The sequence below is a fragment of the Narcine bancroftii genome, chromosome 6 (genome assembly GCF_036971445.1).
Source record: "Narcine bancroftii isolate sNarBan1 chromosome 6, sNarBan1.hap1, whole genome shotgun sequence".
Lineage (NCBI taxonomy): Eukaryota > Metazoa > Chordata > Chondrichthyes > Torpediniformes > Narcinidae > Narcine > Narcine bancroftii.
The window spans coordinates 110671645-110696291 of record NC_091474.1 but is presented as its reverse complement, the minus strand read 5'-3'; positions in this window follow the sequence as shown (position 1 = coordinate 110696291).

Sequence of the window (24647 nt, the reverse complement as noted above, 5' to 3'; positions counted from 1 at the left end):
ATCAGAGGCAGGGAATCGGATGCCGGGAATCAGAGGCGGGGAATCAGAGCTGGGGAATCAGAGGCGGGGAATCAGAGTTGGGGAATCAGAGTTGGGGAATCAGAGGCGGGGAATCAGATATGGGGAAATAGAGGCGGGGAATCAGATATGGGGAATCAGAGGTGTGGAATCAGAGGTTGGGAATCAGAGGCAGGGAATCAGAGGCGGTGAAACAGAGGCAGGGAATCAGATATGGGGAATCAGAGGTGGCGAATCAAAGGCGGTGAAACAGAAATGGGGAATCAGAGGCGGGGAATCAGAGGCAGGGAATCAGAGCTGGGGAAACAGAGGCGGGGAATCAGATATGGGGAATCAGAGGTGGGGAATCAGGGGCGGGGAATCAGTGGCAGGGAATCAGAGGCCGGGAATAAAAGGCGGGGAATCAGAGCTGGGGAATCAGAGGCGGGGAATCAGAGTTGGGGAATCAGAGGAGGGGAATCAGATATGGGGAAACAGAGGCCGGGAATCAGAGGCAGGGAAACAGAGGCGGGGAATCAGATATGGGGAATCAGAGGTGGGGAATTAGAGGTTGCGAATCAGAGGCGGGGAATCAGAGGCGGGGAATAAGAGGCAGGGAATCGGATGTGCGGAATCAGAGATGGGGAATCAGAGGTGGGGATTCAGAGGTGGTAATTCAGAGAAGGGGAATCAGAGGCTGGGAATCAGAGGCAGGGAATCAGACGCAGGGAATCAGAGGCGGGGAATCATAGCTGGCGAATTAGAGGAGGGGAATCAGAGTTGGGGAATCAGAGTCGGGGAAACAGATATGGGGAATCAGAGGCGGGGAATCAGAGGTGGGGAAACAGAGGCGGGTAATCAGATATGGGGAATCAGAGGTGGGGAATCAGAGGCAGGGAATCAGATGTGCGGAATCAGAGATGGGGAATCAGAGGCAGGGAATCAGAATCAGAAGCAGGGAATCAGAGGCCGGAATCAGATGCTGGGAATCAGAGGCCTGGAATCAGAGGCGGGGAATCAGAGGCAGGGAATCAGATGCGGGGAATCAGAGGCGTGGAATCAGAGCTGGGGAATCAGAGGCAGGGTATTAGAGTTGGGGAATCAGAGACGGGGAATCAGATATGGGGAAACAGAGGTGGGGAATCAGAGGCGGGGAAACAGAGGCAGGGAATCAGATATGGGGAATCAGAGGCGGGGAATCAGAGGTGGGGAATCATAGGCAGGGAATCGGATGTGCGGAATCAGAGATGGGGAATCAGAGGCCGGGAATGAGAGGTGGTGAATCAGATATGGGGAATCAGAGGCGGGGAATCAGAGGCAGAGAATCAGACGCGGGGAATCAGAGGTGGGCAATCAGAGGCGGGGAATCAGATATGGGGAATCAGAGGCGGGGAATCAGAGGCGGGGAAACAGAGGCGGGGAATCAGATATGGGGAATCAGAGGTGGGGCATCAGAAGTTGTGAATCACAGATGGGGAATTAGAGGCGGGGAATCATAGGCAGGGAATCATACGCGGGGAATCAGAGGCGGGGATTCAGAGCTGGGGAATGAGAAGCGGGGAATCAGAGTTGGGGAATCAGAGGCGGGGAATCAGATATGGGGAATAAGAGGCAGGGAATCAGAGGCGGGGAATCAGAGGCAGGGAATCAGACGCGGGGAATCTGAGGCGGGGAATCAGAGCTGGGGAATCAGAGGTGGGGAATCAGAGTTGGGGAATCAGAGGCATGGAATTGGATGTGCGGAATCAGAGATGGGGAATCAGAGGTGGGGAATCAGAGGCGGTGAATCAGAGATGGGGAATCAGAGGCGGGGAATCAGAGGCAGGAAATCAGACACGGGGATTCAGAGGCTGGGAATCAGACGGGGGGAATCAAAGGCGGGGAATCAGAGCTGGGGAATCTGAGGCAGGGAATCAGAGTTGGGGAATCAGAGGCGGGGAATCAGATATGGGGAATCAGAGGCAGGGAATCAGAGGCGGGGAATCAGATATGGGGAAACAGAGGCGGGGAATCAGAGGCGGGAAAACAGAGGCGGGGAATTAGATATGGGGAATCAGAGGTGGGGAATCAGAGGTGGTGAATCAGCGATGGGGAATCAGAGGCGGGGAATCAGAGGCAGGGAATCGGACGCCGGGTATCAGAGGCGGGGAATCAGAGCTGGGGAATCAGAGGCGGGGAATCAGAGTTGGGGAATCAGAGGCGGGGAATCAGATATGGGGAAATAGAGGCGGGGAATCAGATATGGGGAATCAGAGGTGTGGAATCAGAGTTTGGGAATCAGAGGCAGGGAATCAGAGGCGGGGAAACAGAGGCGGGGAATCAGATATGGGGAATCAGAGGTGGCGAATCAAAGGTGGTGAAACAGAGATGGGGAATCAGGGCAGGGAATCAGAGGCAGGGAATCAGAGCTGGGGAAACAGAGGTGGGGAATCAGATATGGGGAATCAGAGGTGGGGAATCAGGGGCGGGGAATCAGTGGCAGGGAATCAGAGCTGGGGAATCAGAGGTGGGGAATCAGAGCTGGGGAAACAGAGGCGGGGAATCAGATATTGGGAATCAGAGGTGGGGAATCAGGGGCGGGGAATCAGTGGCAGGGAATCAGAGGCCGGGAATAAAAGGCGGGGAATCAGAGCTGGGGAATCAGAGGCGGGGAATCAGAGATGGGGAATCAGAGGAGGGGAATCAGATATGGGGAAACAGAGGCCGGGAATCAGAGGCAGGGAAACAGAGGCGGGGAATCAGATATGGGGAATCAGAGGTGGGGAATTAGAGGTTGCGAATCAGAGGCGGGGAATCAGAGGCGGGGAATCAGAGGCAGGGAATCGGATGTGCGGAATCAGAGATTGGGAATCAGAGGTGGGGATTCAGAGGTGGTGAATCAGAGAAGGGGAATCAGAGGCTGGGAATCAGAGGCAGGGAATCAGACGCAGGAAATCAGAGGCGGGGAATCATAGCTGGCGAATTAGAGGAGGGGAATCAGAGTTGGGGAATTAGAGGCGGGGAATCAGATATGGGGAAACAGAGGCGGGGAATCAGAGGCGGGGAAACAGAGGCGGGTAATCAGATATGGGGAATCAGAGGTGGGGAATCAGAGGCAGGGAATCAGATGTGCGGAATCAGAGATGGGGAATCAGAGGCAGGGAATCAGAATCAGAAGCAGGGAATCAGAGGCTGGGAATCAGTGGCCGGAATCAGATGCTGGGATCAGAGGCCTGGAATCAGAGGCGGGGAATCAGAGGCAGGGAATCAGATGCGGGAAATCAGAGGCCTGGAGTCAGAGGCGGGGAATCAGAGGCAGGGAATCAGATGCGGGGAATCAGAGGCGGGGAATCAGAGCTAGGGAATCAGAGGCAGGGTATTAGAGTTGGGGAATCAGAGGCGGGGAATCAGATATGGGGAAACAGAGGTGGGGAATCAGAGGCGGGGTAACAGAGGCAGGGAATCAGATATGGGGAATCAGAGGCGGGGAATAAGAGGTGGGCAATCAGAGGCGGGGAATCAGATATGGGGAAACAGAGGCGGGGAATCAGAGGCGGGAAAACAGAGGAGGGGAATTAGATATGGGGAATCACAGGTGGGGAATCAGAGGTGGTGAATCTGTGATGGGGAATCACAGGCGGGGAATCAGAGGCAGGGAATAGAACGCGGGGAATCAGAGGCAGGGAATCAGAGCTGGGGAATCAGAGGCGGGGAATCATAGTTGGGAATCAGAGGCGGGGAATCAGATATGGGGAAACAGAGGCGAGGAATCAGATATGAGGAATCGGATGCAGGGAATCAGAGGCGGGGAATCAGAGCTGGGGAATCAGAGGCGGGGAATCAGAGTTGGGGCATCAAAGGTGGGGAATTAGATATAGGGAAACAGAGGCGGGGAATCAGAGGCGGGGAAACAGAGGCGGGGAAACAGAGGCAGGGAATCAGATATGGGGAATCAGAGGTGGGGAATCCGAGGTTGGGAATCAGAGGCAGGGAATCAGAGGCGGGGAATCAGAGGCGGGGAAACAGAGGCGGGGAATCAGATATGGGGAATCAGAGGTGGGGCATCAGAAGTTGTGAATCACAGATGGGGAATTAGAGGCGGGGAATCAGAGGCAGGGAATCAGACGCGGGGAATCAGAGGCGGGGATTCAGAGCTGGGGTATCAGAAGCGGGGAATCAGAGTTGGGGAATCAGAGGCGGGGAATCAGATATGGGGAATCAGAGGCAGGGAATCAGAGGCGGGGAATCAGAGGCAGGGAATCAGACGCGGGGAATCTGAGGCGGGGAATCAGAGCTGGGGAATCAGAGGTGGGGAATCAGAGTTGGGGAATCAGAGGCAGGGAATTGGATGTGCGGAATCAGAGATGGGGAATCAGAGGTGGGGAATCAGAGGCGGTGAATCAGAGATGGGGAATCAGAGGCGGGGAATCAGAGGCAGGAAATCAGACACGGGGATTCAGAGGCTGGGAATCAGACGGGGGGAATCAAAGGCGGGGAATCAGAGCTGGGGAATCTGAGGCAGGGAATCAGAGTTGGGGATTCAGAGGCAGGGAATCAGATATGGGGAAACAGAGGCGGGGAATCAGAGGCGGGAAAACAGAGGCTGGGAATTAGATATGGGGAATCAGAGGTGGGGAATCAGAGGCAGGGAATCAGATGTGCGGAATCAGAGATGGGGAATCAGAGGCAGGGAATCAGAATCAGAAGCAGGGAATCAGAGGCTGGGAATCAGTGGCCGGAATCAGATGCTGGGATCAGAGGCCTGGAATCAGAGGCGGGGAATCAGAGGCAGGGAATCAGATGCGGGAAATCAGAGGCCTGGAGTCAGAGGCGGGGAATCAGAGGCAGGGAATCAGATGCGGGGAATCAGAGGCGGGGAATCAGAGCTGGGGAATCAGAGGCAGGGTATTAGAGTTGGGGAATCAGAGGCGGGGAATCAGATATGGGGAAACAGAGGTGGGGAATCAGAGGCGGGGTAACAGAGGCAGGGAATCAGATATGGGGAATCAGAGGCAGGGAATAAGAGGTGGGCAATCAGAGGCGGGGAATCAGATATGGGGAAACAGAGGCGGGGAATCAGAGGCGGGAAAACAGAGGCGGGGAATTAGATATGGGGAATCACAGGTGGGGAATCAGAGGTGGTGAATCAGTGATGGGGAATCACAGGCGGGGAATCAGAGGCAGGGAATAGAACGCGGGGAATCAGAGGCAGGGAATCAGAGCTGGGGAATCAGAGGCGGGGAATCATAGTTGGGAATCAGAGGCGGGGAATCAGATATGGGGAAACAGAGGCGAGGAATCAGATATGGGGAATCGGATGCAGGGAATCAGAGGCGGGGAATCAGAGCTGGGGAATCAGAGGTGGGGAATCAGAGTTGGGGCATCAAAGGTGGGGAATTAGATATAGGGAAACAGAGGCGGGGAATCAGAGGCGGGGAAACAGAGGCGGGGAAACAGAGGCGGGGAATCAGATATGGGGAATCAGAGGTGGGGAATCCGAGGTTGGGAATCAGAGGCAGGGAATCAGAGGCGGGGAATCAGAGGCGGGGAAACAGAGGCGGGGAATCAGATATGGGGAATCAGAGGTGGGGCATCAGAAGTTGTGAATCACAGATGGGGAATTAGAGGCGGGGAATCAGAGGCAGGGAATCAGACGCGGGGAATCAGAGGCGGGGATTCAGAGCTGGGGTATCAGAAGCGGGGAATCAGAGTTGGGGAATCAGAGGCGGGGAATCAGATATGGGGAATCAGAGGCAGGGAATCAGAGGCGGGGAATCAGAGGCAGGGAATCAGACGCGGGGAATCTGAGGCGGGGAATCAGAGCTGGGGAATCAGAGGTGGGGAATCAGAGTTGGGGAATCAGAGGCAGGGAATTGGATGTGCGGAATCAGAGATGGGGAATCAGAGGTGGGGAATCAGAGGCGGTGAATCAGAGATGGGGAATCAGAGGCGGGGAATCAGAGGCAGGAAATCAGACACGGGGATTCAGAGGCTGGGAATCAGACGGGGGGAATCAAAGGCGGGGAATCAGAGCTGGGGAATCTGAGGCAGGGAATCAGAGTTGGGGATTCAGAGGCAGGGAATCAGATATGGGGAAACAGAGGCGGGGAATCAGAGGCGGGAAAACAGAGGCTGGGAATTAGATATGGGGAATCAGAGGTGGGGAATCAGAGGTGGGGAATCAGAGGTGGGGAATCAGAGGCGGGGAGTCAGAGGCAGGGAATCTGACGCCGGGAATCAGAGTCGGGGAATCAGAGGCGGGGAATCTGAGGCGGGGAATCAGATGCAGGGAATCAGAGGCGGGGAATCAGAGGCGGGGTATCAGAGGCGGGGAATCAGAGGCGCGGAATCAGAGGCGGGGAATCAGAGGCATGGAATCAGAGACGGGGAATCAGAGGCGGGGAATCAGAAGTGGGGAATCAGAGGTGGGAAATCAGAGGCTGGGAATCAGAGGCGGGGATTCAGAGGCGGGGAATCAGAGGCAGGGTATCAGAGGCGGGCAATCAGATGTAGGGAATCAGAGGCAGGGAATCAGAGGCAGGGAATCAGAGGCAGGGAACCTGAGATGGCGAATATGAGGTGGTGAATCAGAGGCGGGGAAACAGTCGGGTAAACAGAGGCGGGGAATCAGAGGCAGGGAATCAGCCGCGGGGAATCAGAGGCAGGGAATCAGATGAAGGGAATCTGATGCAGGGAATCTGAGGCAGGGTATCTGAGGCAGGGAATCTGTGGCAGGGAATCTGATGCGGGTTATCAGAAGGGGGAAATGAGATGTGGGAAACGAGATGCAGAGAAAGAGGCACGGAAATAGAGGCAGGGAAAGAGAGGCAGTGTATCAGAGGCGGGTAATCAGAGGCGTGGAATCAGAGGCGGGGAATCAGAGACACAGAAAGAGAGGCGTGGAATCAGAGGTGCGGAATCAGAGCCGGTGAATCTGAGCCGGGAAATCAGAAGCAGAGCAACAGAGGTGGTGAAACATGGGTGCGGAATCGGACACGGGGAATCAGAGGTGGGGACTCAGAGGCCGGGAATCAGAGGCAGGGAATCAGAGGCAGGTTATCAGAGGCAGGGAATCAGAGGTGGGAAATCAGAGGCGGGGAATCAGAGGTGGCGAATCAGAGGCGGGGAATCAGAGGCGGGGAATCAGAGGCGGAGAATCAGAGGCGGGCAATCAGATGCAGGAAATCAGAGGCAGGGAATCAGAGGCAGGGAATCAGAGGCAGGGAATCTGAGGCAGGGAATCAGAGGTGGGGAATCAGAGGCGGGGAATCAGAGGCAGGGAATCAGATGAAGGGAATCTGATGCAGGGAATCTGAGGCAGGGAATCTGAGGCAGGGAATCTGTGGCAGGGAATCTGATGCGGGTTATCAGAAGGGGGAAATGAGATGTGGGAAACGAGATGCAGAGAAAGAGGCACGGAAATAGAGGCAGGGAAAGACAGGCAGGGAATCAGAGGCGGGGAATCAGAGGTGGGGAATCAGAGGCTGGGAATCAGAGGCGGGCAATCAGAGGGGGGAATCAGAGGTGGGGAATCAGAGGCAGGGAATCAGAGGCAGGGAATCAGAGGCGGGAAATCAGAGGCGGCGAATCTGAGGCGTGGAATCAGAGGTGGGGAAAGAGATGTGGGGAAACGTAGGCCAGGAAAGTTGCGCGGAAAGGGAGGCGGTGAATCAGAGGCGGGGAATCAGAGGCGCGGAATCAGAGGCGGGGAATCAGAGGCGGGGATTCAGAGCTGGGGAATCAGAGGCGGGGAATCAGAGTTGGGGAATCAGAGGCAGGGAATCAGATATGGGGAATCAGAGGCGGGGAATCACAGGCGGGGAAACAGAGGCCGGGAATCAGATGTGGGGAATCAGAGGTGGGGAATCAGGGGCAGGGAATCAGTGGCAGGGAATCAGAGGCGGGGAATCAGAGGCGGGGAATCAAAGGCAGGGAATCAGACACGGGGAATCAGAGGCGGGGAATCAGAGATGGGGAATCAGAGGCGGGGAATCAGAGGCAGGGAATCGGATGCCGGGAATCAGAGTCGGGGAATCAGAGCTGGGGAATCAGAGGCGGGGAATCAGAGTTGGGGAATCAGAGGCGGGGAATCAGATATGGGGAAATAGAGGCGGGGAATCAGATATAGGGAATCAGAGGTGTGGAATCAGAGGTTGGGAATCAGAGGCTGGGAATCAGAGGTGGCAATCAGAGGCGGGGAATCAGATATGGGGAATCAGAGGCGGGGAATCAGAGGCTGGGAAACAGAGGCGGGGAATCAAATATAGGGAATCAGAGGTGGGGAATCAGAGGTTGTGAATCAGAGATGGTGAATCAAGGCGGGGAATCAGAGGCAGGGAATCAGACGCGGGGAATCAGAGGCGGGGATTCAGAGCTGGGGAATCAGAGGCGGGGAATCAGTGGCAGGGAATCAGAGGCGGGGAATCAGAGGCGGGGAATCAAAGGCAGGGAATCAGACACGGGGAATCAGAGGCGGGGAATCAGAGATGGGGAATCAGAGGCGGGGAATCAGAGGCAGGGAATCGGATGCCGGGAATCAGAGTCGGGGAATCAGAGCTGGGGAATCAGAGGCGGGGAATCAGAGTTGGGGAATCAGAGGCGGGGAATCAGATATGGGGAAATAGAGGCGGGGAATCAGATATGGGGAATCAGAGGTGTGGAATCAGAGGTTGGGAATCAGAGGCAGGGAATCAGAGTGGGGGAAACAGAGGCGGGGAATCAGATATGGGGAATCAGAGGTGGCGAATCAAAGGCGGTGAAACAGAGATGGGGAATCAGGGCAGGGAATCAGAGGCAGGGAATCAAACACGGGGAATCAGAGCTGGGGAATCAGAGGCGGGGAATCAGAGTTGGGAATCAGAGGCGGGGAATCAGAGGCGGGGAAACAGAGGCGGGGAATCAGATATGGGGAATCAGAGGTGGGGAATCCGAGGTTGGGAATCAGAGGCAGGGAATCAGAGGCGGAAAATCAGAGGCGGGGAATCCAGAGGAAGGGAATCAGATGTGCGGAATCGGAGATGGGGAATCAGAGGCAGGGAATCAGAGGCGGGGAATCAGAGGCGGGGAATCAGAGGCCGGGAATCAGATATGGGGAAACAGAGGCGGGGAATCCGAGTCGGGGAAACAGAGGCGGGGAATCAGATATGGGGAATCAGAGGTGGGGAATCAGAGGTTGGGAATCAGAGGCAGGGAATCAGAGGCTTGGAATCAGGTGCAGGGAATCAGATTTGGGGAATCAGAGGCGGGGACTTAGATATTGGGAAACAGAGGCGGGGAATCAGAGGCGGGGAAACCCAGGTGGGGAATCAGATATGGGGAATCAGAGGTGGGGAATCAGAGGCAAGGAATCAGATGTGCGGAATCAGAGATGGGGAATCAGAGGCAGGGAATCAGAATCAGAAGCAGGGAATCAGAGGCCGGGAATCAAAGGCCGGAATCAGATGCTGGGAATCAGAGGCGGGGAATCAGAGCTGGGGAATCAGAGGCGGGGATTCAGAGTTGGGGAATCAGAGGCGGGGAATCAGAGGCGGGGAAACAGAGGCGCGGAATCAGATATGGGGAATCAGAGGTGGGGAATCAGAGGTTGGGAATCAGAAGCAGGGAATCAGAGGCGGGGAATCAGAGGCGGGGAATCAGAGGCAGGGAATCCGATGTGCGGAATCGGAGATGGGGAATCAGAGGCGGGGAATCAGATATGGGGAATCAGAGGTGGGGAATCAGAGGTTGGGAATCAGAGGCAGGGAATCAGAGGCTGGGAATCAGATGCAGGGAATCAGATGCGGGAAATCAGAGGCGGGGAATCAGAGCTGGGGAATCAGAGGTGGGGAATCAGAGTTGGGGAATCAGAGTCGGGGACTTAGATATGGGGAAACAGAGGCGGGGAATCAGAGGCGGGGAAACAGACGCGGGGAATCAGAGGCGGGGATTCAGAGCTGGGGAATCAGAGGCGGGGAATCAGAGTTGGGAAATCAGAGGCGGGGAATCAGATATGGGTAATCAGAGGCGGGGAATCAGAGGCGGGGAAACAGAGGCAGGGAATCAGATATGGGGAATCAGAGGTGGGGTATCAGGGGCAGGGAATCAGTGGCAGGGAATCAGAGGCGGGGAATCAGAGGCGGGGAATCAGAGGCAGGGAATCAGACACGGGGAATCAGATATGGGGAAACAGAGGCGGGAAATCAGAGGCGGGCAAACAGAGGCGGGGAATTAGATATGGGGAATCAGAGGTGGGGAATCAGAGGTGGTGAATCAGAGATGGGGAATCACAGGCGGGGAATCAGAGGCAGGGAATAGAACGCGGGGAATCAGAGGCGGGGAATCAGAGCTGGGGAATCAGAGGCGGGGAATCATAGTTGGGAATCAGAGGCGGGGAATCAGATAGTGGGAAACAGAGGCGGGGAATCAAAGGCGGGGAAACAGAGGCGGGGAATCAGATATGGGGAATCAGAGGCGGGGAATCAGAGGCGGGGAATCAGAGGCGGGGAATCAAAGGCAGGGAATCAGACACGGGGAATCAGAGGCGGGGAATCAGAGATGGGGAATCAGAGGCGGGGAATCAGAGGCAGGGAATCGGATGCCGGGAATCAGAGTCGGGGAATCAGAGCTGGGGAATCAGAGGCGGGGAATCAGAGTTGGGGAATCAGAGGCGGGGAATCAGATATGGGGAAATAGAGGCGGGGAATCAGATATAGGGAATCAGAGGTGTGGAATCAGAGGTTGGGAATCAGAGGCTGGGAATCAGAGGTGGCAATCAGAGGCGGGGAATCAGATATGGGGAATCAGAGGCGGGGAATCAGAGGCTGGGAAACAGAGGCGGGGAATCAAATATAGGGAATCAGAGGTGGGGAATCAGAGGTTGTGAATCAGAGATGGTGAATCAAGGCGGGGAATCAGAGGCAGGGAATCAGACGCGGGGAATCAGAGGCGGGGATTCAGAGCTGGGGAATCAGAGGCGGGGAATCAGTGGCAGGGAATCAGAGGCGGGGAATCAGAGGCGGGGAATCAAAGGCAGGGAATCAGACACGGGGAATCAGAGGCGGGGAATCAGAGATGGGGAATCAGAGGCGGGGAATCAGAGGCAGGGAATCGGATGCCGGGAATCAGAGTCGGGGAATCAGAGCTGGGGAATCAGAGGCGGGGAATCAGAGTTGGGGAATCAGAGGCGGGGAATCAGATATGGGGAAATAGAGGCGGGGAATCAGATATGGGGAATCAGAGGTGTGGAATCAGAGGTTGGGAATCAGAGGCAGGGAATCAGAGTGGGGGAAACAGAGGCGGGGAATCAGATATGGGGAATCAGAGGTGGCGAATCAAAGGCGGTGAAACAGAGATGGGGAATCAGGGCAGGGAATCAGAGGCAGGGAATCAAACACGGGGAATCAGAGCTGGGGAATCAGAGGCGGGGAATCAGAGTTGGGAATCAGAGGCGGGGAATCAGAGGCGGGGAAACAGAGGCGGGGAATCAGATATGGGGAATCAGAGGTGGGGAATCCGAGGTTGGGAATCAGAGGTAGGGAATCAGAGGCGGAAAATCAGAGGCGGGGAATCAGAGGAAGGGAATCAGATGTGCGGAATCGGAGATGGGGAATCAGAGGCAGGGAATCAGAGGCGGGGAATCAGAGGCGGGGAATCAGAGGCCGGGAATCAGATATGGGGAAACAGAGGCGGGGAATCCGAGTCGGGGAAACAGAGGCGGGGAATCAGATATGGGGAATCAGAGGTGGGGAATCAGAGGTTGGGAATCAGAGGCAGGGAATCAGAGGCTTGGAATCAGGTGCAGGGAATCAGATTTGGGGAATCAGAGGCGGGGACTTAGATATTGGGAAACAGAGGCGGGGAATCAGAGGCGGGGAAACCCAGGTGGGGAATCAGATATGGGGAATCAGAGGTGGGGAATCAGAGGCAAGGAATCAGATGTGCGGAATCAGAGATGGGGAATCAGAGGCAGGGAATCAGAATCAGAAGCAGGGAATCAGAGGCCGGGAATCAAAGGCCGGAATCAGATGCTGGGAATCAGAGGCCTGGAATCAGAGGCGGGGAATCAGAGGCAGGGAATCAGATGCGGGGAATCAGAGGCGGGGAATCAGAGCTGGGGAATCAGAGGCGGGGATTCAGAGTTGGGGAATCAGAGGCGGGGAATCAGAGGCGGGGAAACAGAGGCGGGGAATCAGATATGGGGAATCAGAGGTGGGGAATCAGAGGTTGGGAATCAGAAGCAGGGAATCAGAGGCGGGGAATCAGAGGCGGGGAATCAGAGGCAGGGAATCCGATGTGCGGAATCGGAGATGGGGAATCAGAGGCGGGGAATCAGATATGGGGAATCAGAGGTGGGGAATCAGAGGTTGGGAATCAGAGGCAGGGAATCAGAGGCTGGGAATCAGATGCAGGGAATCAGATGCGGGAAATCAGAGGCGGGGAATCAGAGCTGGGGAATCAGAGGTGGGGAATCAGAGTTGGGGAATCAGAGTCGGGGACTTAGATATGGGGAAACAGAGGCGGGGAATCAGAGGCGGGGAAACAGACGCGGGGAATCAGAGGCGGGGATTCAGAGCTGGGGAATCAGAGGCGGGGAATCAGAGTTGGGGAATCAGAGGCGGGGAATCAGATATGGGTAATCAGAGGCGGGGAATCAGAGGCGGGGAAACAGAGGCAGGGAATCAGATATGGGGAATCAGAGGTGGGGTATCAGGGGCAGGGAATCAGTGGCAGGGAATCAGAGGCGGGGAATCAGAGGCGGGGAATCAGAGGCAGGGAATCAGACACGGGGAATCAGATATGGGGAAACAGAGGCGGGGAATCAGAGGCGGGCAAACAGAGGCGGGGAATTAGATATGGGGAATCAGAGGTGGGGAATCAGAGGTGGTGAATCAGAGATGGGGAATCACAGGCGGGGAATCAGAGGCAGGGAATAGAACGCGGGGAATCAGAGGCGGGGAATCAGAGCTGGGGAATCAGAGGCGGGGAATCATAGTTGGGAATCAGAGGCGGGGAATCAGATAGTGGGAAACAGAGGCGGGGAATCAAAGGCGGGGAAACAGAGGCGGGGAATCAGATATGGGGAATCGGATGCGGGGAATCAGAGGCGGAGTATCAGAGCTGGGGAATCAGAGGCGGGGTATCAGAGTTGGGGCATCTGAGGTGGGGAATTAGATATGGGGAAACAGAGGCGGGGAATCAGAGGCGGGGAAACAGAGGCGAGGAATCAGATATGGGGAATCAGAGGTGGGGAATCAGAGGCAGGGAATCAGATGTGCGGAATCAGAGATGGGGAATCAGAGGCAGGGAATCAGAATCAGAAGCGGGGAATCAGAGGCCGGGAATCAGAGGCCGGGATTCAGATGCCGGGAATAAGAGGCCGGGAATCAGAGGTGGGGAATCAGAGTCCGGGAATCAGAGATGGGGATTCAGAGGCGGGGAATGATATATGGGGAATCAGAGGCGGGGAATCAGAGGTGGGGTAAGAGAGGTGGGGAATCAGATATGGGGAATCAGAGGTGGCGAATCAAAGGTGGTGAATCAGAGATGGGGAATCAGAGGCGGGGAATCAGAGGCAGGGAATCAAACACGGGGAATCAGAGGCGGGGAATCAGAGCTGGGGAATCGGAGGCGGGGAATCAGAGTTGGGGAATCAGAGGCGGGGAATCAGATATGGGGAAACAGGGGCGGGGAATCAGAGGCAGGGAAACAGAGGCGGGGAATCAGATATGGGGAATCAGGGGTGGGGAATCAGAGGTTGGGAATCAGAGGCAGGGAATCAGAGGCGTGGAAACATGGCGGGGATTCAGATATGGGGAATCAGAGGTGGGGAATCAGGGGCGTGGAATCAGAGGCAGGGAATTAGATGTGGTGAATCAGAGATGGGGAATCAGAGGCAGGGAATCAGAATCAGAAGCGGGGTATCAGTGGCCGGGAATCAGAGGAAGGTAATCAGAGGCAGGGGATCAAACACGGGGAATCAGAGGCTGGGAATCAGAGCTGGGGAATCAGAGGCGGGGAATCAGAGCTGGGGAATCACAGGCGGGGAATCAGAGATGGGGAATCAAGGGGGGAATCAGAGGCAGGGAATCAGATGCGGGGAATCAGAGGCGGGGAATCATAGATGGCGAATCAGAGGCGGGGAATCAGAGGTGGGCAATCAGAGGATGGGAATCAGATATGGGGAATCAGAGGCGGAGAATCAGAGCTGGGGAATCACAGGCGGGGAATCAGAGTTGGGGAATCAGAGGCGGGGAATCAGATATGGGGAAACAGAGGCGGGAAATCAGAGGCGGTGAAACAGAGGCGGGGAATCAGATATTGGGAATCAGAGGTGGGGAATCAGAGTTGGGGAATCAGAGTCGGGGACTTAGATATGGGGAAACAGAGGCGGGGAATCAGAGGCGGGGAAACAGACGCGGGGAATCAGAGGCGGGGAATCATAGTTGGGAATCAGAGGCGGGGAATCAAAGGCGGGGAAACAGAGGCGGGGAATCAGATATGGGGAATCGGATGCGGGGAATCAGAGGCGGGGAATCAGAGCTGGGGAATCAGAGGCGGGGTATCAGAGTTGGGGCATCTGAGGTGGGGAATTAGATATGGGGAAACAGAGGCGGGGAATCAGAGGCGCGGAAACAGAGGCGAGGAATCAGATATGGGGAATCAGAGGTGGGGAATCAGAGGCAGGGAATCAGATGTGCGGAATCAGAGATGGGGAATCAGAGGCAGGGAATCAGAATCAGAAGCGGGGAATCAGAGGCCGGGAATCAGAGGCCGGGATTCAGATGCCGGGAATAAGAGGCCGGGAATCAGAGGTGGGGAATCAGAGTCCGGGAATCAGAGATGGGGATTCAGAGGCGGGGAATGATATATGGGGAATCAGAGGCGGGGAATCAGAGGTGGGGTAACAGAGGTGGGGAATCAGATATGGGGAATCAGAGGTGGCGAATCAAAGGCGGTGAATCAGAGATGGGGAATCAGAGGCGGGGAATCAGAGGCAGGGAATCAAACACGGGGAATCAGAGGCGGGGAATCAGAGCTGGGGAATCGGAGGCGGGGAATCAGAGTTGGGGAATCAGAGGCGGGGAATCAGATATGGGGAAACAGGGGCGGGGAATCAGAGGCAGGGAAACAGAGGCGGGGAATCAGATATGGGGAATCAGGGGTGGGGAATCAGAGGTTGGGAATCAGAGGCAGGGAATCAGAGGCGTGGAAACAGAGGCGGGGATTCAGATATGGGGAATCAGAGGTGGGGAATCAGGGGCGTGGAATCAGAGGCAGGGAATTAGATGTGGTGAATCAGAGATGGGGAATCAGAGGCAGGGAATCAGAATCAGAAGCGGGGTATCAGTGGCCGGGAATCAGAGGAAGGTAATCAGAGGCAGGGGATCAAACACGGGGAATCAGAGGCTGGGAATCAGAGCTGGGGAATCAGAGGCGGGGAATCAGAGCTGGGGAATCACAGGCGGGGAATCAGAGATGGGGAATCAAGGGGGGAATCAGAGGCAGGGAATCAGATGCGGGGAATCAGAGGCGGGGAATCATAGATGGCGAATCAGAGGCGGGGAATCAGAGGTGGGCAATCAGAGGATGGGAATCAGATATGGGGAATCAGAGGCGGGGAATCAGAGCTGGGGAATCACAGGCGGGGAATCAGAGTTGGGGAATCAGAGGCGGGGAATCAGATATGGGGAAACAGAGGCGGGGAATCAGAGGCGGTGAAACAGAGGCGGGGAATCAGATATTGGGAATCAGAGGTGGGGAATCAGAGGTTGGGAATCAGATGCCTGGAATCAGAGGCGGGGAATCAGAGGCAGGGAATCAGATGCGGGGAATCAGAGGAGGGGAATCAGAGCTGGGGAATCAAAGGTGGGGAATCAGAGCTGGGGAATCAGAGGCAGGGAATCAGAGGCGGGGAATCAGATATGGGGAATCAGAGGCTGGTATTCAGAGGCGGGGAATCAGAGGCAGGGAATCAGACACGGGGAATCAGAGGTGGGGAATCAGAGATGGGGAATCAGAGGCGGGGAATCAGAGTTGGGGAATCAGAGGCAGGGAATCGGATGTGCGGAATCAGAGATGGGGAATCAGAGGTGGGGAATCAGAGGCGGTGAATCAGAGATGGGGAATCAGAGGCGGGGAATCAGAGGCAGGAAATCAGACACGGGGATTCAGAGGCTGGGAATCAGACGGGGGGAATCAAAGGCGGGGAATCAGAGCTGGGGAATCAGAGGCAGGGAATCAGAGTTGGGGATTCAGAGACGGGGAATCAGATATGGGGAAACAGAGGCGGGGAATCAGAGGCGGGCAAACAGAGGCGGGGAATTAGATATGGGGAATCAGATGTGGGGAATCAGAGGTGGTGAATCAGTGATGGGGAATCACAGGCGGGGAATCAGAGGCAGGGAATAGAACGCAGGGAATCAGAGGCAGGGAATCAGAGCTGGGGAATCAGAGGCGGGGAATCATAGTTGGGAATCAGAGGCGGGGAATCAGATATGGGGAAACAGAGGCGGGGAATCAGAGGCGGGGAAACAGAGGCGGGGAATCAGATATGGGGAATCGGATGCGGGGAATCAGAGGCGGGGAATCAGAGCTGGGGAATCAGAGGCGGGGAATCAGAGTTGGGTCATCAGAGGTGGGGAATCAGATATGGGGAATCAGAGGTGGCGAATCAAAGGCGGTGAATCAGAGATGGGGAATCAGAGGCGGGGAATCAGAGGCAGGGAATCATATGCGGGGAATCAGAGGCGGGGAATCAGAGCTGGCGAATCAGAGGCGGGGAATCAGAGGTGGGCAATCAGAGCCGGGGAATCAGATATGGGGAATCAGAGGCGGGGAATCAGAGGCGGGGAAACAGAGGTGGGGAATCAGATATGGGGAAACAGAGGTGGCGAATCAAAGGCGGTGAATCAGAGATGGGGAATCAGAGGCGGGGAATCAGAGGCAGGGAATCAAAAACGGGGAATCAGAGGCGGGGAATCAGAGCTGGGGAATCAGAGGCGGGGAAGCAGAGTAGGAGAATCAGAGGTGGGGAATCAGATATGGGGAAACAGGGGCGGGGAATCAGAGGCTGGGAAACAGAGGCGGGGAATCAGATATGGGGAATCAGAGGTGTGGAATCAGAGGTTGGGAATCAGAGGCGGGGAAACAGAGGAGGGGAATCAGATATGGGGAATCAGAGGTGGCGAATTAAAGGCGGTGAATCAGAGATGGGGAATCAGGGCAGGGAATCAGAGGCAGGGATTCAAACACGGGGAATCAGAGGCGTGGAATCAGAGCTGGGGAATCAGAGGCGGGGAATCAGATATGGGGAAACAGGGGCGGGGAATCAGAGGCAGGGAAACAGAGGCGGGGAATCAGATATGGGGAATCAGGGGTGGGGAATCAGAGGTTGGGAATCAGAGGCAGGGAATCAGAGGCGTGGAAACATGGCGGGGATTCAGATATGGGGAATCAGAGGTGGGGAATCAGGGGCGTGGAATCAGAGGCAGGGAATTAGATGTGGTGAATCAGAGATGGGGAATCAGAGGCAGGGAATCAGAATCAGAAGCGGGGTATCAGTGGCCGGGAATCAGAGGAAGGTAATCAGAGGCAGGGGATCAAACACGGGGAATCAGAGGCTGGGAATCAGAGCTGGGGAATCAGAGGCGGGGAATCAGAGCTGGGGAATCACAGGCGGGGAATCAGAGATGGGGAATCAAGGGGGGAATCAGAGGCAGGGAATCAGATGCGGGGAATCAGAGGCGGGGAATCATAGATGGCGAATCAGAGGCGGGGAATCAGAGGTGGGCAATCAGAGGATGGGAATCAGATATGGGGAATCAGAGGCGGAGAATCAGAGCTGGGGAATCACAGGCGGGGAATCAGAGTTGGGGAATCAGAGGCGGGGAATCAGATATGGGGAAACAGAGGCGGGAAATCAGAGGCGGTGAAACAGAGGCGGGGAATCAGATATTGGGAATCAGAGGTGGGGAATCAGAGTTGGGGAATCAGAGTCGGGGACTTAGATATGGGGAAACAGAGGCGGGGAATCAGAGGCGGGGAAACAGACGCGGGGAATCAGAGGCGGGGAATCATAGTTGGGAATCAGAGGCGGGGAATCAAAGGCGGGGAAACAGAGGCGGGGAATCAGATATGGGGAATCGGATGCGGGGAATCAGAGGCGGGGAATCAGAGCTGGGGAATCAGAGGCGGGGTATCAGAGTTGGGGCATCTGAGGTGGGGAATTAGATATGGGGAAACAGAGGCGGGGAATCAGAGGCGCGGAAACAGAGGCGAGGAATCAGATATGGGGAATCAGAGGTGGGGAATCAGAGGCAGGGAATCAGATGTGCGGAATCAGAGATGGGGAATCAGAGGCAGGGAATCAGAATCAGAAGCGGGGAATCAGAGGCCGGGAATCAGAGGCCGGGATTCAGATGCCGGGAATAAGAGGCCGGGAATCAGAGGTGGGGAATCAGAGTCCGGGAATCAGAGATGGGGATTCAGAGGCGGGGAATGATATATGGGGAATCAGAGGCGGGGAATCAGAGGTGGGGTAACAGAGGTGGGGAATCAGATATGGGGAATCAGAGGTGGCGAATCAAAGGCGGTGAATCAGAGATGGGGAATCAGAGGCGGGGAATCAGAGGCAGGGAATCAAACACGGGGAATCAGAGGCGGGGAATCAGAGCTGGGGAATCGGAGGCGGGGAATCAGAGTTGGGGAATCAGAGGCGGGGAATCAGATATGGGGAAACAGGGGCGGGGAATCAGAGGCAGGGAAACAGAGGCGGGGAATCAGATATGGGGAATCAGGGGTGGGGAATCAGAGGTTGGGAATCAGAGGCAGGGAATCAGAGGCGTGGAAACAGAGGCGGGGATTCAGATATGGGGAATCAGAGGTGGGGAATCAGGGGCGTGGAATCAGAGGCAGGGAATTAGATGTGGTGAATCAGAGATGGGGAATCAGAGGCAGGGAATCAGAATCAGAAGCGGGGTATCAGTGGCCGGGAATCAGAGGAAGGTAATCAGAGGCAGGGGATCAAACACGGGGAATCAGAGGCTGGGAATCAGAGCTGGGGAATCAGAGGCGGGGAATCAGAGCTGGGGAATCACAGGCGGGGAATCAGAGATGGGGAATCAAGGGGGGAATCAGAGGCAGGGAATCAGATGCGGGGAATCAGAGGCGGGGAATCATAGATGGCGAATCAGAGGCGGGGAATCAGAGGTGGGCAATCAGAGGATGGGAATCAGATATGGGGAATCAGAGGCGGGGAATCAGAGCTGGGGAATCACAGGCGGGGAATCAGAGTTGGGGAATCAGAGGCGGGGAATCAGATATGGGGAAACAGAGGCGGGGAATCAGAGGCGGTGAAACAGAGGCGGGGAATCAGATATTGGGAATCAGAGGTGGGGAATCAGAGGTTGGGAATCAGAGGCCTGGAATCAGAGGCGGGGAATCAGAGGCAGGGAATCAGATGCGGGGAATCAGAGGAGGGGAATCAGAGCTGGGGAATCAAAGGTGGGGAATCAGAGCTGGGGAATCAGAGGCAGGGAATCAGAGGCGGGGAATCAGATATGGGGAATCAGAGGCTGGTATTCAGAGGCGGGGAATCAGAGGCAGGGAATCAGACACGGGGAATCAGAGGTGGGGAATCAGAGATGGGGAATCAGAGGCGGGGAATCAGAGTTGGGGAATCAGAGGCAGGGAATCGGATGTGCGGAATCAGAGATGGGGAATCAGAGGTGGGGAATCAGAGGCGGTGAATCAGAGATGGGGAATCAGAGGCGGGGAATCAGAGGCAGGAAATCAGACACGGGGATTCAGAGGCTGGGAATCAGACGGGGGGAATCAAAGGCGGGGAATCAGAGCTGGGGAATCAGAGGCAGGGAATCAGAGTTGGGGATTCAGAGACGGGGAATCAGATATGGGGAAACAGAGGCGGGGAATCAGAGGCGGGCAAACAGAGGCGGGGAATTAGATATGGGGAATCAGATGTGGGGAATCAGAGGTGGTGAATCAGTGATGGGGAATCACAGGCGGGGAATCAGAGGCAGGGAATAGAACGCAGGGAATCAGAGGCAGGGAATCAGAGCTGGGGAATCAGAGGCGGGGAATCATAGTTGGGAATCAGAGGCGGGGAATCAGATATGGGGAAACAGAGGCGGGGAATCAGAGGCGGGGAAACAGAGGCGGGGAATCAGATATGGGGAATCGGATGCGGGGAATCAGAGGCGGGGAATCAGAGCTGGGGAATCAGAGGCGGGGAATCAGAGTTGGGTCATCAGAGGTGGGGAATCAGATATGGGGAATCAGAGGTGGCGAATCAAAGGCGGTGAATCAGAGATGGGGAATCAGAGGCGGGGAATCAGAGGCAGGGAATCATATGCGGGGAATCAGAGGCGGGGAATCAGAGCTGGCGAATCAGAGGCGGGGAATCAGAGGTGGGCAATCAGAGCCGGGGAATCAGATATGGGGAATCAGAGGCGGGGAATCAGAGGCGGGGAAACAGAGGTGGGGAATCAGATATGGGGAAACAGAGGTGGCGAATCAAAGGCGGTGAATCAGAGATGGGGAATCAGAGGCGGGGAATCAGAGGCAGGGAATCAAAAACGGGGAATCAGAGGCGGGGAATCAGAGCTGGGGAATCAGAGGCGGGGAAGCAGAGTAGGAGAATCAGAGGTGGGGAATCAGATATGGGGAAACAGGGGCGGGGAATCAGAGGCTGGGAAACAGAGGCGGGGAATCAGATATGGGGAATCAGAGGTGTGGAATCAGAGGTTGGGAATCAGAGGCGGGGAAACAGAGGAGGGGAATCAGATATGGGGAATCAGAGGTGGCGAATTAAAGGCGGTGAATCAGAGATGGGGAATCAGGGCAGGGAATCAGAGGCAGGGATTCAAACACGGGGAATCAGAGGCGTGGAATCAGAGCTGGGGAATCAGAGGCGGGGATTCAGAGTTGGGGAATCAGAGGCGGGGAATCAGAGGCGGGGAAACAGAGGCGGGGAATCAGATATGGGGAATCAGAGGTGGGGAATCAGAGGTTGGGAATCAGAAGCAGGGAATCAGAGGCGGGGAATCAGAGGCGGGGAAACAGAGGCGGGGAATCAGATATGGGGAATCAGAGGTGGGGAATCAGAGGTTGGGAATCAGAAGCAGGGAATCAGAGGCGGGGAAACAGAGGCGGGGAATCAGATATGGGGAATCAGAGGTGGGGAATCAGAGGTTGGGAATCAGAAGCAGGGAATCAGAGGCGGGGAATCAGAGGTGCGGAATCAGAGGTGGTGAATCAGTGATGGGGAATCACAGGCGGGGAATCAGAGGCAGGGAATAGAACGCGGGGAATCAGAGGCAGGGAATCAGAGCTGGGGAATCAGAGGCGGGGAATCATAGTTGGGAATCAGAGGCGGGGAATCAGATATGTGGAAACAGAGGCGGGGAATCAGATATGGGGAATCGGATGCAGGGAATCAGAGGCGGGGAATCAGAGCTGGGGAATCAGAGGCGGGGAATCAGAGTTGGGGCATCAAAGGTGGGGAATTAGATATAGGGAAACAGAGGCGGGGAATCAGAGGCGGGGAAACAGAGGCGGGGAAACAGAGGCGGGGAATCAGATATGGGGAATCAGAGGTGGGGAATCCGAGGTTGGGAATCAGAGGCAGGGAATCAGAGGCGGGGAATCAGAGGCGGGGAAACAGAGGCGGGGAATCAGATATGGGGAATCAGAGGTGGGGCATCAGAAGTTGTGAATCACAGATGGGGAATTAGAGGCGGGGAATCAGAGGCAGGGAATCAGACGCGGGGTATCAGAGGCGTGGATTCAGAGCTGGGGTATCAGAAGCGGGGAATCAGAGTTGGGGAATCAGAGGCGGGGAATCAGATATGGGGAATCAGAGGCAGGGAATCAGAGGCGGGGAATCAGAGGCAGGGAATCAGACGCGGGGAATCTGAGGCGGGGAATCAGAGCTGGGGAATCAGAGGTGGGGAATCAGAGTTGGGGAATCAGAGGCAGGGAATTGGATGTGCGGAATCAGAGATGGGGAATCAGAGGTGGGGAATCAGAGGCGGTGAATCAGAGATGGGGAATCAGAGGCGGGGAATCAGAGGCAGGAAATCAGACACGGGGATTCAGAGGCTGGGAATCAGACGGGGGGAATCAAAGGCGGGGAATCAGAGCTGGGGAATCTGAGGCAGGGAATCAGAGTTGGGGATTCAGAGGCAGGGAATCAGATATGGGGAAACAGAGGCGGGGAATCAGAGGCGGGAAAACAGAGGCGGGGAATTAGATATGGGGAATCAGAGGTGGGGAATCAGAGGTGGGGAATCAGAGGTGGGGAATCAGAGGCGGGGAGTCAGAGGCAGGGAATCTGACGCCGGGAATCAGAGGCGGGGAATCAGAGCTGGGGAATCAGAGGCGGGGAATCAGAGTTGGGGAATCAGAGGCGGGGAATCAGATATGGGGAAATAGAGGCGGGGAATCAGATATGGGGAATCAGAGGTGTGGAATCAGAGGTTGGGAATCAGAGGCAGGGAATCAGAGGCGGGGAAACAGAGGCGGGGAATCAGATATGGGGAATCAGAGGTGGCGAATCAAAGGCGGTGAAACAGAGATGGGGAATCAGGGCAGGTAAACATAGGCGGGGAATCAGAGGCGGGGAATCAGAGGCGGGGAATCAGAGGCGGGGAATCAGAGTCGGGGAATCAGAGGCGGGGAATCTGAGTCGGGGAATCAGATGCAGGGAATCAGAGGCGGGGAATCAGAGGCGGGGTATCAGAGGCGGGGAATATGAGGCGCGGAATCAGAGGCGGGGAATCAGAGGCGTGGAATCAGAGACGGGGAATCAGAGGCGGGGAATCAGAAGTGGGGAATCAGAGGTGGGAAATCAGAGGCTGGGAATCAGAGGCGGGGATTCAGAGGCGGGGAATCAGAGGCAGGGTATCAGAGGCGGGCAATCAGATGCAGGGAATCAGAGGCAGGGAATCAGAGGCAGAGAATCAGAGGCAGGGAACCTGAGATGGCGAATATGAGGTGGTGAATCAGAGGCGGGGAAACAGTCGGGTAAACAGAGGCGGGGAATCAGAGGCAGGGAATCAGCCGCGGGGAATCAGAGGCAGGGAATCAGATGAAGGGAATCTGATGCAGGGAATCTGAGGCAGGGTATCTGAGGCAGGGAATCTGTGGCAGGGAATCTGATGCGGGTTATCAGAAGCGGGAAATGAGATGTGGGAAACGAGATGCAGAGAAAGAGGCACGGAAATAGAGGCAGGGAAAGAGAGGCAGTGTATCAGAGGCGGGTAATCAGAGGCGTGGAATCAGAGGCGGGGAATCAGAGACACAGAAAGAGAGGCGTGGAATCAGAGGTGCGGAATCAGAGCCGGTGAATCTGAGCCGGGAAATCAGAAGCAGAGCAACAGAGGTGGTGAAACATGGGTGCGGAATCGGACACGGGGAATCAGAGGTGGGGACTCAGAGGCCGGGAATCAGAGGCAGGGAATCAGAGGCAGGTTATCAGAGGCAGGGAATCAGAGGTGGGAAATCAGAGGCGGGGAATCAGAGGCGGCGAATCAGAGGCGGGGAATCAGAGGCGGGGAATCAGAGGCGGATAATCAGAGGCAGGCAATCAGATGCAGGAAATCAGAGGCAGGGAATCAGAGGCAGGGAATCAGAGGCAGGGAATCTGAGGCAGGGAATCAGAGGTGGGGAATCAGAGGCGGGGAATCAGAGGCAGGGAATCAGATGAAGGGAATCTGATGCAGGGAATCTGAGGCAGGGAATCTGAGGCAGGGAATCTGTGGCAGGGAATCTGATGCGGGTTATCAGAAGGGGGAAATGAGATGTGGGAAACGAGATGCAGAAAAGAGGCACGGAAATAGAGGCAGGGAAAGACAGGCAGGGAATCAGAGGCGGGGAATCAGAGGTGGGGAATCAGAGGCTGGGAATCAGAGGCGGGCAATCAGAGGGGGGAATCAGAGGTGGGGAATCAGAGGCAGGGAATCAGAGGCAGGGAATCAGAGGCGGGAAATCAGAGGCGGCGAATCTGAGGCGTGGAATCAGAGGTGGGGAAAGAGATGTGGGGAAACGTAGGCCAGGAAAGTTGCGCGGAAAGGGAGGCGGTGAATCAGAGGCGGGGAATCAGAGGCGCGGAATCAGAGGCGGGGAATCAGAGGCGGGGATTCAGAGCTGGGGAATCAGAAGCGGGGAATCAGAGTTGGGGAATCAGAGGCAGGGAATCAGATATGGGGAATCAGAGGCGGGGAATCAGAGGCGGGGAAACAGAGGCCGGGAATCAGATGTGGGGAATCAGAGGTGGGGAATCAGGGGCAGGGAATCAGTGGCAGGGAATCAGAGGCGGGGAATCAGAGGCGGGGAATCAAAGGCAGGGAATCAGACACGGGGAATCAGAGACGGGGAATCAGAGATGGGGTATCAGAGGCGGGGAATCAGAGGCAGGGAATCGGATGCCGGGAATCAGAGTCGGGGAATCAGAGCTGGGGAATCAGAGGCGGGGAATCAGAGTTGGGGAATCAGAGGCGGGGAATCAGATATGGGGAAATAGAGGCGGGGAATCAGATATGGGGAATCAGAGGTGTGGAATCAGAGGTTGGGAATCAGAGGCTGGGAATCAGAGGTGGCAATCAGAGGCGGGGAATCAGATATGGGGAATCAGAGGCGGGGAATCAGAGGCGGGGAAACAGAGGCGGGGAATCAAA